The sequence below is a fragment of the Arachis ipaensis genome, chromosome B1, assembly GCF_059453495.1.
Source record: "Arachis ipaensis isolate K30076 ecotype BB chromosome B1, ASM5945349v1, whole genome shotgun sequence".
In the NCBI taxonomy this organism is placed as follows: domain Eukaryota; kingdom Viridiplantae; phylum Streptophyta; class Magnoliopsida; order Fabales; family Fabaceae; genus Arachis; species Arachis ipaensis.
This window is the reverse complement of record NC_142436.1, coordinates 33,616,345-33,634,724: the sequence shown is the minus strand read 5'-3', so window position 1 is coordinate 33,634,724 and position 18,380 is coordinate 33,616,345.

Sequence of the window (18,380 nt, the reverse complement as noted above, 5' to 3'; positions counted from 1 at the left end):
TTCAAGCTCTCTGCCGAGTGACACAATTCCAAATCCTAAGGAAGAATGCAAGGCAATACAATTAAGGAGTGGGAGAACATTGATGAGCAATAATGACACTACAAAGAAGCAACAGAGAGCAGCAAAAGGCCAATAGAAGATAAGGAGCAAACAAAGGCAGATGAAACCAAGGATCAAGTTGTGATGCCAAACAAGAGCATTGAGAAACTCAAAGAGAAGGACAACCAACCACACGGTTCAAAAGAAGTAACTCAGGGACTGCAGCAAATAGGAAAGAGCATCACACCTCCACTGCCATATCCCCAGAGGTTCAACAAAGAAACTAAGGACCAACATTTTCATAAGTTCCTTGAGACTTTCAAAAAGCTGGAAATCAATATTCCCTTGGCTGAAGCACTTGAGCAAATGCCTTTGTATGCCAAATTTTTGAAAGAGCTTATCAATAAGAAAAGAAGTTGGGATGAGAAAGAAACCATACTGCTTACTGAGGAATGCAGAGCCTTGATTCAAAAAGGGCTTCCTCCTAAACTTGAGGACCCAGGGAGCTTTTTGCTACCTTGCACCATTGGGGAATTAACCATCACTAAAGCAATGTGCGATCTAGGAGCAAGTATCAACTTAATACCATCCTCCTTGGTAAAAAAGTTGCATATAGAGGAAGTTAAACCAGTACAGATATCTCTAGAGCTAGTAGATAAGTCAACGGTATACCCCAGGGGTATGATTGAAAACCTTCTGGTCAAGGTGGACAATATACCCTGCAGATTTTGTGGTTCTAGATTCAGAAGGGGATGATGGTGACTCTATTATTCTGGGAAGGCCATTCTTGGCCACTGCTAGAGCTATCATAGACATAGAGGAAGGAGAATTAACTCTCAGAATGCATGATAAGAGTGTCACTCTGAAGGTGTTACCAGAAGCACAGTTTGGTAATGAGAAGAAAAACTATATGGAACTTGACAAGGAAGAATCACAGTTAAAGGAAGAAAGGAACAAGGCGATTCACAACAACATCCCAAGGCAAAAGATTGTGCAAACTGATGAAGAAGTCCAAGAGAATATTGGAGTATTAGCCACTGAAAGAATGAAAGTTCCCCAAGGTAAGCCTACGGCCAGAAAAGAAAGGTCAACAAAAGAAAGGATGAAACGCATAAGCAAAACAAAAAGGGTTGGAAGAACAGGAAGATTCCAACAGAGGGGCTTTCCAAAGGTGACAAAGTGCAACTGACATATCAACAGCTGGGAGCAAGCCAACAGACTGATGACTATTACACTGTCAGCAACATACTCTCATTAGAGCACGCTGAAATTGAACACCAGAGAACAAAGAGGAGGATCACAGTCAGGGGAAACAAGTTGAGGCACTACAATCCTCAACCACCATAAAAGAAAGCTCCAATGTCAAGCTAGTGACAATAAAAGAGCGCTCCATGGGAGGCAACCCATGATTTAAGATTTATGTCATTTTAAATTCAATAAGCTATGATCATCTGAGCATGAAAATTTTTTTTTCATGGACATACTCAATGAATGCATGCAAATTTTTTTACATATGCTAAGACTTCTAAAGTTTGGTGTGCCTTCAAGCACACCAAACCAGTGTTACAAACATTTTCATACTATATGCCTAGCATATGACCAAACACAAAGTTTGATGTTTCTCTTCTCATGAGAATAAAAAAATCATGCATCAATGATCATACATTATCTCTTACTGAAACCTTTCAATTAAAAAGAAATCATATTCTGTGATGAAGGCATCAATTGTGATTTACTACTAGCATCTCACATTTACCCCTTAAGCAAGATACAAGTTTGGTGTTCACCAAACTTTGATGCACGGATTTAGGGACACAATTGATCCTTCATGAAAAAAAAAGAGAGAAAAAGGAAAATTATGATGAAAACATTTCTTATAAACATTTGACCAAGAATGACATTGGGATTTCAATTTCACTAGTTGGAGGAAGAAACACATATTTTCAACTATATGACCAAACATTAAGTTTGGTGTCCTCCAAGAAAAGTCACGGTTCAAATGGATATAAGGAATGGTGATTCATATAGTGTTAATGAAAAAAAAAAGCACCATTGCCACGGTTTGATATAGCTAATGTGTGTTGTCTTGTTGTGATGACTAGGTGGTCAAAGAACACTTGATGAAAGAGACAAGACAAAGGAAAGCATAGCATGAGGACAAAATCTCATCACATGCCTCAAAAAGAGAATCTGCCACTCCTTGAAATGATCACGGCAGAGACAATTGAAGGAGGAAGCTTTGTCTTCATTCATCCTTACATGCACACCTTTGACTCACATAGCATCTAATTGCATCCTAGCCCTTCATTGTTCATTTAAATAACATACCACCTCCAAGCCATGCATGTGACCGAACCCTTGCACTCCAACCATTTAAACTTCCCTTCATCATTTCTCATCATAACAAGCTCGGCCTCAAATTTCATCTTTCTCCAAGACACACATCAAAATCTCTAACATTCTTCACACTCCCTTTAACCTCAAGAGTCTCAAACAACCAAGTGATCATGGCCTCTTCCTCAAGAACCAAACGAAGAAAAGGGAAAGATCCCATGGTGGAAGAAAGCACCCCTGAATATGACCGATGGAGATTCAAATCTCGGTACCATCAGATGCAAATTGAATGGATGAATGAGAAGAAGATATATCTAGAAATTCCACTCTTGCTGCCGGATGATGGATGCCAAGAAATGAAGGACAAAATTCGAAAGAGGAGGTGGGAGGAACTCATATCACCAATCACCCGAATCAATGCTAATATCATAAGAGAGTTCTATGCCAATGTCTCAAGGCTTGACATGAGTGAGGCCCCAACATACAAGAGCTATGTGCGGGGAGTGGAAGTAGATTTTAGCTCGGATGCAATCAAGAAAGTCTTGGGACTAAAGTCAGTCCGCTTTAGTGAACCGGGATACCACCAAAGGGTAAATGGTGATCCGGATTATGATGGGATTGCTAGAGATATTTGTATGGAAAACTCAGAATGGGAAGGAGATGACAAAAACAAATACAAGTATTTGAAGAGAGTTAACCTTACCCCGGAAGCAAAGGGATGGTATGAGTTGCTGAAAAGATCAATTCTGGGCACAGTAAACACCTCAGAAGTTAACAAGAATAGAGCTGTTATGTTGCATTGCATTATTGTGGGAGGAGAGGTAAAAGTTCATGAAATCCTGGCAAAAGACATTCAAAAGCTTGCTGAGAAGAACTCGGCCGGGTCTTGGTTATACTATCCAAGTACCATTTGGAGGTTGTGTGCAAAGGCTAAAGTGCCAATGGAAGAGGAGAATCCAATGTGATTAAGTCAAGGCATGCCTATAACCATTGAAAGAATGATGATGGCTCCTGAAGCACATCAAGGCCGAAGAAGGCAAAGAGAAGAACCAATGGAGGGAGAAGAATTACAAGAGGAAGAAGAGCCACCAGAGGAGGAGGAACAGCAACACATTCCTCTACATAATAATCTGGACATGACTCAAATGCAGGAAGCAATTGGAAGATTATCACAACAGTACATGAGAATTCAAGAAAGGCAAGAGGAATACCATTCACTATACATGAAAAACCAACAAGAACAAGAAGAACGGGAGCTAAGAATGATGAACAAACAAAGTGAATTCGAGTCAAAATTCCTTGTGATGCAAGAAGAGCATGCTTTTCAATCTCATGAATCATTTGGAAAGTTGGAACAAATGCAAGCCAAAAATTTAAGGGCTCTCAAAGAGTTCACAACACTCCAAGATGCAAGATATGAAGTCCAAGCCGACTACAACATAAATAGTCAAATCAAGCTGAACTATATTGGAGAGCATCTGCACAACATGGATCCAGCTTTTCCAACTTTTGATGAATTCTTCAAAAGGAGAAGTGAGATAGAAGTAAGCAATGCAATGAAGCTTGAAGATAGAGTAGAGGAAGCGATGAATAGAGCTGGTTTCTGGCGGGATCAACAGACAACAGACATGGACACAGGAAACACCAGCAACCAGGTGTATGAAAGAAGAAAGAAAAAGCATGACAAATGAAAGGTGGACTTGCTCCTTGTTCATCACTACAAAGAAAAAAAAGCATGCATTGTGTCTGTTTTAAGTGGTCCTTGCATCTTTAAGTAGTTATCATAATTAATAATCTTTGCATCATGTTTGTTTCTCTTAGAATAAGTAAGCTAGTCTATGTGTGTGCTTGTGTGTTTACTTTCACTGAACAAAATGCATGCTTTGTCCCCTGCATTTTCAATTCAATAAAAGAAATGTTTGAATGTGAAGTGAGATAGTTCTCTGTTAGATAGAAGTACAATAAAAGTAAGTGGTGGTGTGTGTGTGTGACTGTATAATAGCTCACTTTAGTGAATAAGAGAACTAGGATGTCTCCCTCTAAGTAGAAAGTGGCATACTGTCTATGAATCTCAATCAAATAAAAATCCTTGGTTAGAAAGAAAAACAAAAAGAAAGAAAAAAAGGGGAGAAAAAGAAATAGCCAAAGAGTGGCAGAACAAAAGAAAAAAAAAAAAAAAACAAAGCTGGACACCAATAGCTTGAACCTTAGAATATATGCCTGTGGTGTCTTTGTATTAGGATCTGCTTGGATTATTAAGCTCTTTGGAGTGCATCAACACTTGATGACTTGAGTTAACTAACCTGGGATCATCAGCTGAAAATCTACTATCAAGAGCAACCTAACTACAAGGCATTTAGTAGCCCAAAGAGGTGCTGGGCATCAATGTTCTAAGAAGGAATGTGAGCCAAGTGTCCATAGTGAATAATGTGTCAAGTATAAAGAAAAGGAAATGAACTTGCTACACATGACACTCAAATAAAGCTTATGAACAAAATAATAGCCAAGGATAAAGAAATAATGAGAGGTCATAGCAGTATGTTACTTAAGCTTGAAGGAGACTTTCTAGGCTTAAGAGTCAATAAGAGGTGAGTGTTTACATATCCACATAAAACCCATGAACTACCAATAACACTCTACTAGCATGAACATCCTCTTCCATTTCATTCTTTTTTCTCAATAAATCATTTCTTGCTTGGGGACAAGCAAGCTTTAAGTTTGGTGTTGTGATGACAAGTCATCTTAGCCTAGTTTCACTAGCCTTTTTCTTTTGTTTTCAATTGAATTATGCACTTTCTTGAGCCATAAGCAAGCCAATTGGGTAGATTTTCATGCTTCCATTGATTTAATCAACCATGTATGAATTCATGCTATTTCATGAGGTTTTATGCTATAATTGTCACATATTATGAAAGAATGAATATCTCATGGTTTTGAGCATAGCTTTGATGTGTTTGGTTGATTAATGATAGGTGAAGAAAGCTTGGAGAAAGGTTGAAGCAAGGAGGAATGGCTAGGAGGAAGAGAGGACAAAAAGTTTGAGCAAAAGTTTGCCTCAAACTTTAGCTCAAACTTTTGGAATAAATGAAAATGAACCAGGGAGCAAAAAGCTGGACCAAAAGTTTGCCTCAAATTTTTGTGGAAACTTTTGGGCAAAAAGCTGGACCAAAAGTTTGCCCCAAACTTTTGTGCAAACTTTTGGGCAAAAAGCTGGAGCAAAAGTTTGCCTCAAACTTTTTGGCAAACTTTTGGCATCACAAATCAACACCCTGGAGAGCAAAAGTTTGCGCCAACGTTAGCCTCTAACTTTTTGGCTAACGTTGGCGCATGAAAAACACACCCTGGAGAGCGAAAGTTTGCGCCAACGTTAGCCTCTAACTTTTTGGCTAACGTTGGCGCCATGAGTGTGCAAGGGGAGGCCAACGTTGGAGCAAAAGTTTGACCCTAAACTTTTGCCCCAACGTTGGTATCAGCAAAAGAGGGTGGCTGATGTGAAAAGTTTGAGTAAAAGTTCGCCTCAAACTTTTACTCAAACTTTTACTCAAGCTTTCATGATTCCAAACCCGGTTCAATTCGGTTCTTCTCCAGACTCCAAGAGCAATCAACCAAGGCCTCTATCAACCCAATTCCATCAAGAGCAAAGGCCCAATTGAAGGCTTGAAGACCATTTGAAGAAAGTGTATAAATAGCATAGGATTTAAGTTTTTCGGAGAGCTTCCTTTTTAGAATTTTCAATACTTGCAGTAGAGAGCTTTCTTTTACATTCTAGCATTGTTGTTTTAATTCAAGAGAATTAGGGAGGAGAATTGATCTCTCTTCTTCCTTGTTCTTGCCCATCACTCTTTAATTTTCTTGCTTCGGATCTTGGGTGGATAATTGAAGAACTTCTGTTTCAATCTCACCTTGGGATCTTGTTTAATTCTCTGCTTAATTGAATTTCAGTTTCTGTTAATTGCTTCTTCATCTACTTTCTCTGCAATTTACATTTCCTTTGCAATTACTCTTGTTGGATCTAGGAAGGCATTGAGATCTAGACTTGGTTATCTAGTCTCCTGGGTCCTGAGATCTAAATTCCAATTTTACATCCTCTGTTTAATGTTTTTTCAATCTCAATTACAATTCTGTTTTTAGATCCGGTTCAATCCAAGTTATCTTCTACTCCTCTGCTTGTTGAATTTTACTTTTCCTTGTTTAATTTCTGCAAATCCAATTCCCAATTCCCTTTACAATTCAAGCCATTTACATTTCTTGCAATTTAAGATTCTGCAATTTATATTTCTTGCGTTCTAAGTCTTTGCCATTTAATTTCTTGTTCTTTAAGATTCAGCACTTTAAATTTCAGTTCTCTTTACTTTCATGCAATTTACCCACTCCCTTTACTTTCTCTGCAATTTAAATTATGCAAATCACAAATCTCTCAACCAAATCTTGATTCGCTTGACTAAATCAACCACTAAACTAAAATTGCTCAATCCTTCAATCCCTGTGGGATCGACCTCACTCCCGTGAGTTATTATTACTTGATGCGACCCGGTGTACTTGCCGGTTAGATTTGGGTGTTTTGGAGAAATTCGTTTTTTTCCACCAAAATATCCCATCATCCGTCAAACTAATAACGGTAACGAAGTGCTCATTAGGAGGCAACCGAACCATACGTATCTTATAGTCTACTTTTACTTTCTTTTATGTTATTTTAGTTTATTTGTATTTGATTTCATATCCTTTTATTTTCTATTGATTTTCATAGTTTTTCACATATTTCTAATGTTTATGATCATGTGTAGCACTTAGAACAGAAATAGGAATGTGTAGTAGGAAAAGTAAAAGAAAAGGAAAAGTAAAGGCTACTACTGGCAAACGTAAAAGAGGAGAATCCGCTATGTCCATCATGGATATCATGCACGATGACTCCTGGCGGGAGAAAAACTTTACCCCGTAGGAAAAGGCCGACCAGCTACTCCCTGCTACTGATCCAGTAAAGTTTGCAAACTGATACTGTGAGCTGAAGTATCCGGTGTTTGCAACCTCCAGGAACCTGTACCTGGAGAGGACTCTGAAGATCCCAGAAGAACTCCAGCAATACACCTCTGATCAGATCAAACAAAGAGGCTGGTACTTCTTGGAGAGAAACCTGACTGAGGTCAATGCATCTTGGGTAAGGGAATTCTACTACAATTACTTCAAGACTTCCCTAGATGCAGTGAACCTTAGGGGGAAGCAGATTCTGGTCACTGAAGAGGCCATTGAAGATGTTCTGAAACTTCTGCCTAAATCTGATCAGCTGGATGGTTATCAAAGAGCTGAGGAGGATATGTGCTTCATGAAGTTTGATTGGGATGCAGTCAAGGCCAAGATAGCCCTTGACCCGACCGTTCCTTGGATTATGGGTTAGAACACTACCATGCCAAAGGGAATTAAGCGGATTTACTTAAATGATGAGGCTCGGCTATGGCACCAGATCCTGAGAAATTTTGTCAAGCCGAATACCCATGAGACAGAGATCCCTGCCGCTATGATCACCCTCCTATGGTGTGTGATGGAGGGTAAGGAACTGTACCTGCCACGCTTTATCCGGTACTATATGGCCAGGGTCCACATCCAAGGCACTCTTCCCTTCCCTTATCTGATTACACAGCTAGGCCGTCGAGCTGACGTGCCTTGGGAGGATGCTGATGAGAAGCCACCTGCTGCAGAATGCAAGAAGATTATCCCTCACAGTAGGAACTTTCTGGCTTTGGGCTACAGACCTCCATTTCTCACTGCTACTGCTGAGACAGCCACACCATCTGCCGGCCCCTCTTTTTCCACAGCTACCCCTACTACCACCACTGCACCTCCACCTGCCTCAGAGCCCATCTATCACCTAGTGCACCGCCTATTTCGACGGCTTGACCAGATGGAGCGTCGCAACAAGCGACGCTATGAGCACCTGAAGCTGATGATACGATCTGGCGACATCCCCTCCGAGCCTGACACACCATCCGAGGCATCTGAGGAGGAGGTGGATGATCATGAGGCAGAGACCCATCCATAGAGTGAGGCTGCGCAGGCAGGCACAGAGCAGGCTACATCACATCAGGAGGCTCCGCCTCAGATTCAGGCTGTAGACCCAGAGATCCCTATCCAGTCAGCACCTCCTCTGCAGCAGGCAGATCTTCAGACTACCACCACAGAGACTCCAGCTACCCACCCTTCCAGTGATGACACCCCTTCACACCCTGCTTGAGTGAGCATCAGGGACGATGCTTCATTTTAAGTGTGGGGAGGTCGCCATCTCTGGCGTATTTTTTTGGTGAACCACTACAGACTCTCATTTTATTTTGCTATTTTTCTGTATTTTTCTCTTTATTTTTATTTTTATTCTCTCAGTACTTATATATTGCTATTTTATGTATTTTTACTCTATTTCTGCATTTTGTATTTTTAGTTCATATTTTAGCCATTTAGTTTAGTAGCAATTCTAACTTATTAGTTATAGAAATTGTGGATTAATTAGTATAGTTTACCCTTTTTAGCATAAGATAGCTTAGTTTAAATTGAAAAATATAAAAAGGGAGTAAACTAGGAACTTGAACATAATAAGAAACAGTCCACACGACTTGTATATGTAGCATTACATGTTAGTTAGTTAATTTTTTTAAAACATTTCATCAAGAAAAAATACTAGAACTTTAAATCCACCTTAAGTTTTACATTGTGAATAATGAAAACTTTTAATTTTACTTGCATGACATACATAATTCATATATGATTTCTGAGTTAGAGAACACACAGCCTGTGAGTTTTGAGCTTAATTGTATGGTTACATTCAAACTATAATTTTTATTCCTGTGTGTTCCGCCCTTCTTTTTTATTCTGATGTTCTTTACTTTGTTTTAATCTATATGTCCGATTATAGAATAGAAATACATACCAAGAGAGCGATTGAGGCTATTGTTTAATTTTAGCTCACTTATCCTAAATTAGCCTACCCTTTACATCACCCTTGTTAGCCCCCTTGAGGCTTTAAACCCCCTCTTATTCTATAAGCCACAATACTAGCCTTAAGCAGAAAAACAAAATAAAAATCCCAAGTTGAATCCTTGGTAGCTTAAGATAGGAAGTATGTATGGTTTAAATGTGGGAGAACCTATTGGGAATATGGATGATAAAAATAAAAGGGTAGAAAAGTTGAAAAGAATAAAATAATTCAAAATAAAAAATTTTTATTTTGGAAAGCATGCTCATTTAAAATCAAATAATTGAATTACCATGTGCAATAATAATAATAAAAAATAATAAAAAAATGTTATTTTTCAGTATTGGAATAAAGGGGATACAAAAGAATTCCCCAAATGCAAAATAAATGCACATGGGACAAAAGTTAAAGTATGAGCATGTAACATCAAAAGTGGGAAAAAGTGGGAACATAGGTAAAAAAGTTTTGCTTTACAAAGTATGTATGTTATGTGAGATCTTAGACTAATCAAGGATTCACTTATTAGCTCACTTAGCCTTATACATATACCCTTATCTTTACCTTGTCCCCATTACAACCTTAACTAAAGACCTTGATGTGTGGAAAACGATTCAACACAAAACTCACCGACAAGTGTACCGGGTTGCATCAAGTAATAATAATTCACATAAGTGAGGTCGATCCCACAGGGATTGAAGGATTGAGCAATTTTAGTTTAGTGGTTGATTTAGTCAAGCGAATCAAGTATTGGTTGAATGGTTTGGAACTGGCAGAAACTAAATTGCATGAATTGTAAAGGGAGAGGGAAGAATTGCAGTAAATTAAAGAGAATAAGAATTAAAAGTGCTGAATCTTAAAGTGCAAGTAATGTAAATTGTAGAAACTTAGATTGCAAGAAATGTAAATGACTGAATCTTAAAGTGCAAGAAATGTAAATTGCTTGAATTATAAAAGGGATTGGGAGCTGGGATTGCAGAATTTAAACAAGCAGAAGCAGATTGCAACAAACAGAAGAACTAAAGATGAATTAAATTGCAATAGATTTCAAACAGAAAAGTAAAAATGCTTGAAGAATGAAAACAGAAAGACTGATGCTTAATTTGCAGCAATTTAAAGAATGTTGAAGATCTCAGGAGTGGAAGAGACTAGAAAGCAAGTCTAGATCTCAAATCCTTCCTTGATCCAACAATAACAATTGCAAATTGAAAATGGAAAAGTAAATTGCAGAAGAAAAGAAAGTGAAGCAATAAACAGAATTGAAATTTAAATTCTAGAATTATGCAGAAAGTAAACAAAAGATCTCAAGGTGGGATTGAAACAGAAGTTCTTCAATTCTCCACCCAAGATCCAAGACAAGAAGTAAAGAGTGTTCAAGCAAGAATAAGGAAGAAGAGAGATCAATTCTCCTCCCCAATTCTCTAAGATCCAAATTCAAAGTAAAAGCTCAAAATTACAAAAATGAAAATCAAAAGAAAGCCAAAAGTGAAAAGTAAAAAACTTCCAGAGGTTAAAAGTCCTTTCCTAAATCAAACTAACATCTATTTATACACTTCCTAATTTAGATCTAAGAATTTGGGTGGGCTTTAAAATTTAGTGAAGAAATGAATTAAATTGGATTTTTAGTGAATTTTGGCCCAAGTGCACCTCCCAGGGATGGCTCAGTTGGAAAACCAAACTGAGCACCCAATGTTGCCTTGCTTGCTTGATTTGGTGCGCGTTCCAGCCCCTTGGTCATGTTACATTACACTAGAGCTCAGTTGGAATTTTGAACTGAGCTCTAGTCTTGGCCGTGTCCCATTGTGCGCATCATGGCATCCTTGGCATGCTTCTTGTTGCGTGTCACAGCCTCTTGGTGTGCCAAAGTGTTGCGCCAAAATGTGGGTGATGGAGGAATGTAGCGCTCAGTTGGGAAAACCAACTGAGCTCTCCATGTGTAGCGCCTTGCTTGGGACCTCAAGCTTCCAAGTTCGATCCTTGGTGGGGGAAGTCAGAAGCAAATTTCCTTGGAAGAGTGGATGCTCCCTCCTTGGTGCACGTTGCTCTTATTAATAATGCTAATGCATTATAAAGCCTAATGAAATGCATAGTGAATGCATGCTTTCAACGCATTTGGCATTCATTCATTAAATGAATAAGTTCATTCATATCATCCATTCTTAATTGGTATTAATAATTAATGATTTCATGCATGCACTCATCAACGCCTTATTTAATAATGCTAATTAACAATGAATGTTTCATGCATGCTTCCATTTACTTAAAAATGTAATGTATTAACGTAATGCTAATTGCATTAGTAATTAAAGTTGCATGCTTTCATGACTTTAATTAATAATGCTTTAATGCATTAACGTTATTTGCTTTAAACATTTCATGCATGCATGCATATGATATTGATGCATGTGCCAAGATTTCATGGTCCTGGGCCACGCTTTTAAAAGCGTGGCCTAAAGTCCCAAAGCATGCTTCACTTCAAAGTGTGCCCTAAAATTCATTTTTCTTCTTTTTAGCTTATTTTGTGCTTTTTTGTTTCTTTTTCTTCTTATTTCCTACAAAATTTATAAAAGTAAAGGATCAAGGAAATCTACCATTTAAGCATAAAAAAATGCAATATTTAAGCACTAATCATCAATTTCTTGTATGAAAAAGCATAGAAAAATATGACATGATGACATGTCATCACAACACCAAACTTAAACCTTGCTTGTCCCCAAGCAAGAAAAGAATCATGCAATTAAGATTGACAACCCAGGGTAAGAAGAATAGCAACTCAATGTTCATGGTTAGCTAGTTTTCTATGCATGCCACAATCACAAAAGAAATATAATTGATTGATGCTTCTATCTAGCTCAATTTATGAAATCTTTTTCTTATATTTCTTCCTTGAAACAAGCTTTTGATTTTTTTTATTAGTTTCTCGTTTTGGGTTGTTTGCCCCATGAGTTGATAACAAAACTACGACTCTAAATGCTTTGTCTTCAAGTATTACCACTTGATACATAAGCACCACAAGCATTTAATTAGAGGACTTCATTAAGCTCATTTGTTTCTTTTCTTTTCTTGACTCTCTAATCATTGATGCTCAGAACCTTGAGCTTTGAGGGAGTGCTTTTGCACTTGAGCCTAGCCTTGACTTCTAAGTGTTTTGTTTTCAAGCATCTTACTTGATACATAAACACCACAAGTACTTAACAATGAAATTGTCATTGGTACTCAGAGCCTTCAGCTTTCTCATTCTTTCCCTTTTTCTTTTCTTGCCCTTTTTTTTGCTTTTTTCAAGGTTTTCATGATTTCGAAAGATTTCACAAAATGTCCTAGATGAAAACTTCAATTAAATAAAATCTAATGCAATTGAGCAACAATCAAACATACTAGCCTTCCAATACTTGTATGCACATGGTAAGTTCTTCTTTAATTCCTTGTTTGTTTATGATCATGATGCTTTTTTTTTGCTTTTGAATTCACAAAACTCAAGTTGGTAGTCATAATGTCACAGCAACATGTTACAAATCAGGATTCAAGCTATGCTTTATTCATACACACATGTAAACAGAGAAGATGAAGACAATCATGCAATTTAAGTGCTGGAAACAAATGAGAAGAAAAGAAACTTTACAACCTTGTAGTTCATCTTCATTATTGTTGTCCTTTCTCCTCTATTCTTCGTCTTTCCCTTGCCAAACTCAGAATGCTTGCTCATCCTCAAGCAACAATTAGAACAATGGCTATGGGGCTAAGATGGATCATGAATGTCTTACACAATGAAAAGTTAGTAGTACATGTGTTCTAAGCAAGCAAAATTAAAGATAATAATCAAGGCACAAGAGACAGAGACATTTTGATTGCATAGATAAGAAGGTGTGCACAATACATTGCATAAAAGATAAGTGGCACACCAAACTTAGTGTGACACTTTCACTTGGAATTAATGCAAGTATCTTGTAAGAATTGGAACCAAATTTTTGTTGCATAGCAACACCAAACTTAGAATGCAATCATATGTCAATTTATTTGAATTAAAACTAAGCAAGTGAAACTGTTATTTGTTAAGTATAATCACCAAGCTAAGAATCTGTCATGAATAAAGCTCTCTTGGTAATGTATTAACAAACACAATAAAGAAGCAAACTAAAATGAAAGCATTTAAAAACAGAAAAATGACTAAAGAAAGTAGAATGAAAAAGTGTCAAATTAAAAGAGAAAAATAAAACTGCAGAGGCATTATGATTATGCAGACAAGTAGTGTTGCTTGAATGAATTGCATAGAAATAAGTGGCACACTAAACTTAGAATCTTGGTGTGTCACTTTCATTTTTGATTTGATGCAATCATCCAAAAAGATTGAAAACAATTTGTTGCAAGGCAACACCAAACTTAGAATGTAACCATATGCCAATTTATTGAATTTAAACAAAACAAAGAACGAAAACAAAGTAGAGAAGAGAATATATACCTACGGTTGACGTGTTGTTCACTTTCTTCCTCTTCTTCTAGTTTGTTAATAGGAATGACTTTAAGGGGGGAGAAGATTCAGCTAGTGTCCCTTGTCTTGGCCTTTCCTCAACAAGCTTCCTTTTGCAAATGGCTTGATTAATCTTGCTTGCTAGATCAGGGACAGGATTGGTGCTCTTGCTAGTTGCTTCACTCCTTTGGATTCAAGACTTGGTTACTGTGTGATTATTGGAGTTTTGTCTTCATCCTGAGCCTTTTGAATTAGTGGCTCAATGAGCTCTTCCTTTATGTACTTATCTGCCCCACTTGAGTGTGAATTTTCTTGAATGACTTCCTTACTTTTTTGTTCCTCCACTCCTTTCTTTGCACTCAACATTTGACTTAATAGTTCTTTTATGGAGGAGGTTTGTTGTTCTTCCCAAGATTTCTCCCTCTCCTCTTCATATTTTTCGATCACAGATTCAAGGGAAGTTTGTGAGGGTTGTGAATGTTCATGTTCCTTTGTCACCTCAAGTGCAGTTTCATTTTTTACCACCTCATTCTTCATTAAAAGTTCACTTGATGCAGTAGCCTCCTCATCTTGCTCTTCCACTTTATCCTTGACACCCATCAATTGGTCTTCATTTTCCTTGCTTATTAGTTCTAAGCGTTTCTCTGTGTCCTCCAATTGCTCATCCGTCTCCTGAGAAAGGATTTCTAGTTCTCTCCGGGATTGTTGCTGTTCCTCTATAATTCTGTTGAACATGGACTCAAGCTTTGAGAGTCTTTGGTTCGTGGAAGTTTGTGTCCAGGAATATTTAGGTGATGAAGAATTTTCAAATGTAGAAGTGGGAGGTGAGGTTGGACAATCTCTCATGTGAGTTAACTGCTCAGAGTTTGCAGTTTCTTGGTAATACTCCCAGCCACCATTGGAATAATGACTTGAATCATTTTGTGGTGGAGGGAAATATCCCATATGATTTTCTTTCTCATCTTGTGGTTCTGAAGCATAGCTCCATGAATTGGAGTGCCCAAAATTTGAAGTCTCTTGGTGATATTCCCAACCACCATTAGAGATTGATGATGGTGGATAATATCCCATAAAATTTTGTTTGACTATAAGATGAGTTGTACTCCATTTGTATTTTGTAAACATCAATGAAAATTGAAATTCATGTCATAGAGAGAGAATTTCTTAGTGAGGCAATAGCTCAAACACCTTGGTTTCAACTTAAAACAAAGAACAAAATAAAGAAAATGCTTGATCTAGACCTCTCACCCACTTAATCATTGTTGATCTAAATCAATCCTCGGCAACGGCGCCAAAAACTTGATGTGTGGAAAACGATCCAACACAAAATTCACCGGCAAGTGTACCGGGTCGCATCAAGTAATAATAACTCACATGAGTGAGGTCGATCCCACAGGGATTGAAGGATTGAGCAATTTTAGTTTAGTGGTTGATTTAGTCAAGCGAATCAAGTATTGGTTGAATGGTTTGGAACTGGCAAAAACTAAATTGCATGAATTGTAAAGGGAGAGGGAAGAATTGCAATAAATTAAAGAGAACAAGAATTAAAAGTGCTGAATCTTAAAGTGCAAGTAATGTAAATTGCAGAAACTTAGATTGCAAGAAATGTAAATGACTGAATCTTAAAGTACAAGAAATGTAAATTGCTTGAATTATAAAAGGGATTGGGAGCTAGAATTGCAGAATTTAAACAAGCAGAAGTAGATTGCAACAAACAGAAGAACTAAAGATGAATTGAATTGCAATAGATTTCAAACAGAAAAGTAAAAATGCTTGAAGAACGAAAACAGAAAGACTGATGCTTAATTTGCAGCAATTTAAAGAATGTTGAAGATCTCAGGAGTGGAAGAGACTAGAAAGCAAGTCTAGATCTCAAATCCTTCCTTGATCCAACAATAACAATTGCAAATTGAAAATGGAAAAGTAAATTACAGAAGAAAAGAAAGTGAAGCAGTAAACAGAATTGAAATTTAAATTCTAGAATTATGCAGAAAGTAAACAAGAGATCTCAAGGTGGGATTGAAACAGAAGTTCTTCAATTCTCCACCCAAGATCCAAGACAAGAAGTAAAGAGTGCTCAAGCAAGAATAAGGAAGAAGAGAGATTAATTCTCCTCCCCAATTCTCTAAGATCCAAATTCAAAGTAAAAGCTCAAAATTACAAAAATGAAAATCAAAAGAAAGCCAAAAGTGAAAAGTAAAAAACTTCCAGAGGTTAAAAGTCCTTTCCTAAATCAAACTAACACCTATTTATACACTTCCTAATTTAGATCTAAGAATTTGGGTGGGCTTTAAAATTTGGTGAAGAAATAAATTAAATTGAATTTTTAGTGAATTTTGGCCCAAGTGCACCTCCCAGGGATGGCTCAGTTGGAAAACCAAACTGAGCACCCAATGTTGCCTTGCTTACTTGATTTGGTGCGCGTTCGAGCCCCTTGGTCATGTTACATTACACTAGAGCTCAGTTGGAATTTTGAACTGAGCTCTAGTCTTGGCCGTGTCCCATTGTGCGCATCATGGCATCCTTGGCGTGCTTCTTGTTGCGTGTCACAGCCCCTTAATGTGCCAAAGTATTGCGCCAAAATGTGGGTGATGGGGGAATGTAGCGCTCAGTTGGGAAAACCAACTGAGCTCCCTATGTGTAGCGCCTTGCTTGGGACCTCAAGCTTCCAAGTTCGATCCTTGGTGGGGGAAGTTAGAAGCAAATTTCCTTGGAAGAGTGGATGCTCCCTCCTTGGTGCACGTTGCTCTTATTAATAATGCTAATGCATTATAAAGCCTGATGAAATGCATAGTGAAATGCATGCTTTCAACGCATTTGGCATTCATTCATTAAATGAATATGTTCATTCATATCATCCATTCTTAATTGGTATTAATAATTAATGATTTCATGCATGCACTCATCAACGTCTTATTTAATAATGCTAATTAACAATGAATGTTTCATGCATGCTTCCATTTACTTAACAATGTAATGTATTAACGTAATGGCAATTGCATTAGTAATTAAAGTTGCATGCTTTCATGACTTTAATTAATAATGCTTTAATGCATTAATGTTATTTGCTTTAAACATTTCATGCATGCATGCATATGATATTGATCCATGTGCCAAGGCTTCATGGTCATAGGTCATGCTTTTAAAAGTGTGGCCTAAAGTCCCAAAGCGTGCTTCACTTCAAAGTGTGCCCTAAAATTCATTTTTTCTCCTTTTTAGCTTATTTTGTGCTGTTTTGCTTCTTTTTTTTTTTATTTCCTACAAAATTTATAAAATCAAAGGATCAAGGAAATCTACCATTTAAGCACAAAAGAATGCAATATTTAAGCACTAATAATCAATTTCTTGTATGAAAAAGCATAGAAAAACATGACATGATGACATGTCATCAGACCTCATGATTTTTGGTATGTCTATATTCTATAATTGTTGATTGGTTAGATGAAGAACAAAGTTATAGAAAGTAAGAATAAAAAGAAGAATAGAGTGATTAACCCAATAAACACTGAGTGACTAGAGAGTAAACACAAAATCTAGTGAGGGTTCAATAGCTCATTAACATATATCTCTGCTGAAATTATTAATTGTCTTGCAAGTTTATAAAATGTTTTTCTCTCCCATTTCAATTGTAAAGGCACTTTATCAACTATCTAAGGTTTGGCTATATATATATATATGACTCCTTGAGAATATGAATTAATTCAACTACATGCAAGCTTTATATACAAGTGAATAAAAATTAGAATTGCATGATGCATCTAGGTAGTTGTATTTAGATTAGATTGCATTGCATGGCATTCCACCACTTTAACCTAACATTACTCTTGGACTTAGCATGAGGACATGCTATTGTTTAAGTGTGGGGAGGTTGATAAACCCATATTTTATGATATATTTTGTGCTTAATCTGAGTGATTTATTCAATCCTTCACCCACTTATTCATATTAATTGCATGGTTTTACTTTTCCTTCCTTATTATGTGATGTATGTGAAAAATATGTTTCCTATGCTTAAAAATAATTATTTTGATTACCCTTTATTTCCATTCGATGCCGTGATTCGTGTGTTGAGTAGATTCAGATCTTCTAAGGCAGGAATGACTTAAAGGATGGAAAGGAAACATACAAAAATGGAAGGAAAGCACAAAACAGAATTTTTGAAGAAACTGGCAGCCACGTGATCGCATGGGCGACGCGGCCGCATGCCAGCGCAAAAAGGCATTGACGCGGCCGCATGACTGACGCGACCGCGCGCCTCGAGCGAAACACATATGACGCGGTCGCATGATTGACGCGACCGCGTGACAAGGAAAACTCTGAATGACGCGACCGCGTGACCCACGCGAACACGTGACAGAGGTCACGCAACAGAAATTGCAGAAAACGCTCATAGCGAATTTTGAAGCCTTTTTGGCCTAAATCCAAGTCCAGAAGGCATAGACCAGATGTTATGAAGTGGGGGAATGCATCCATTCAGGGAGAGTCTCAAATTAGTTAGTTTTTCATGATTTAGATTTAGTTTTGAGAGGGAGATTCTCTCCTCTCTCTCCTCTCTTTAGGATTAGGATTTAGATTTAGGATTTTATG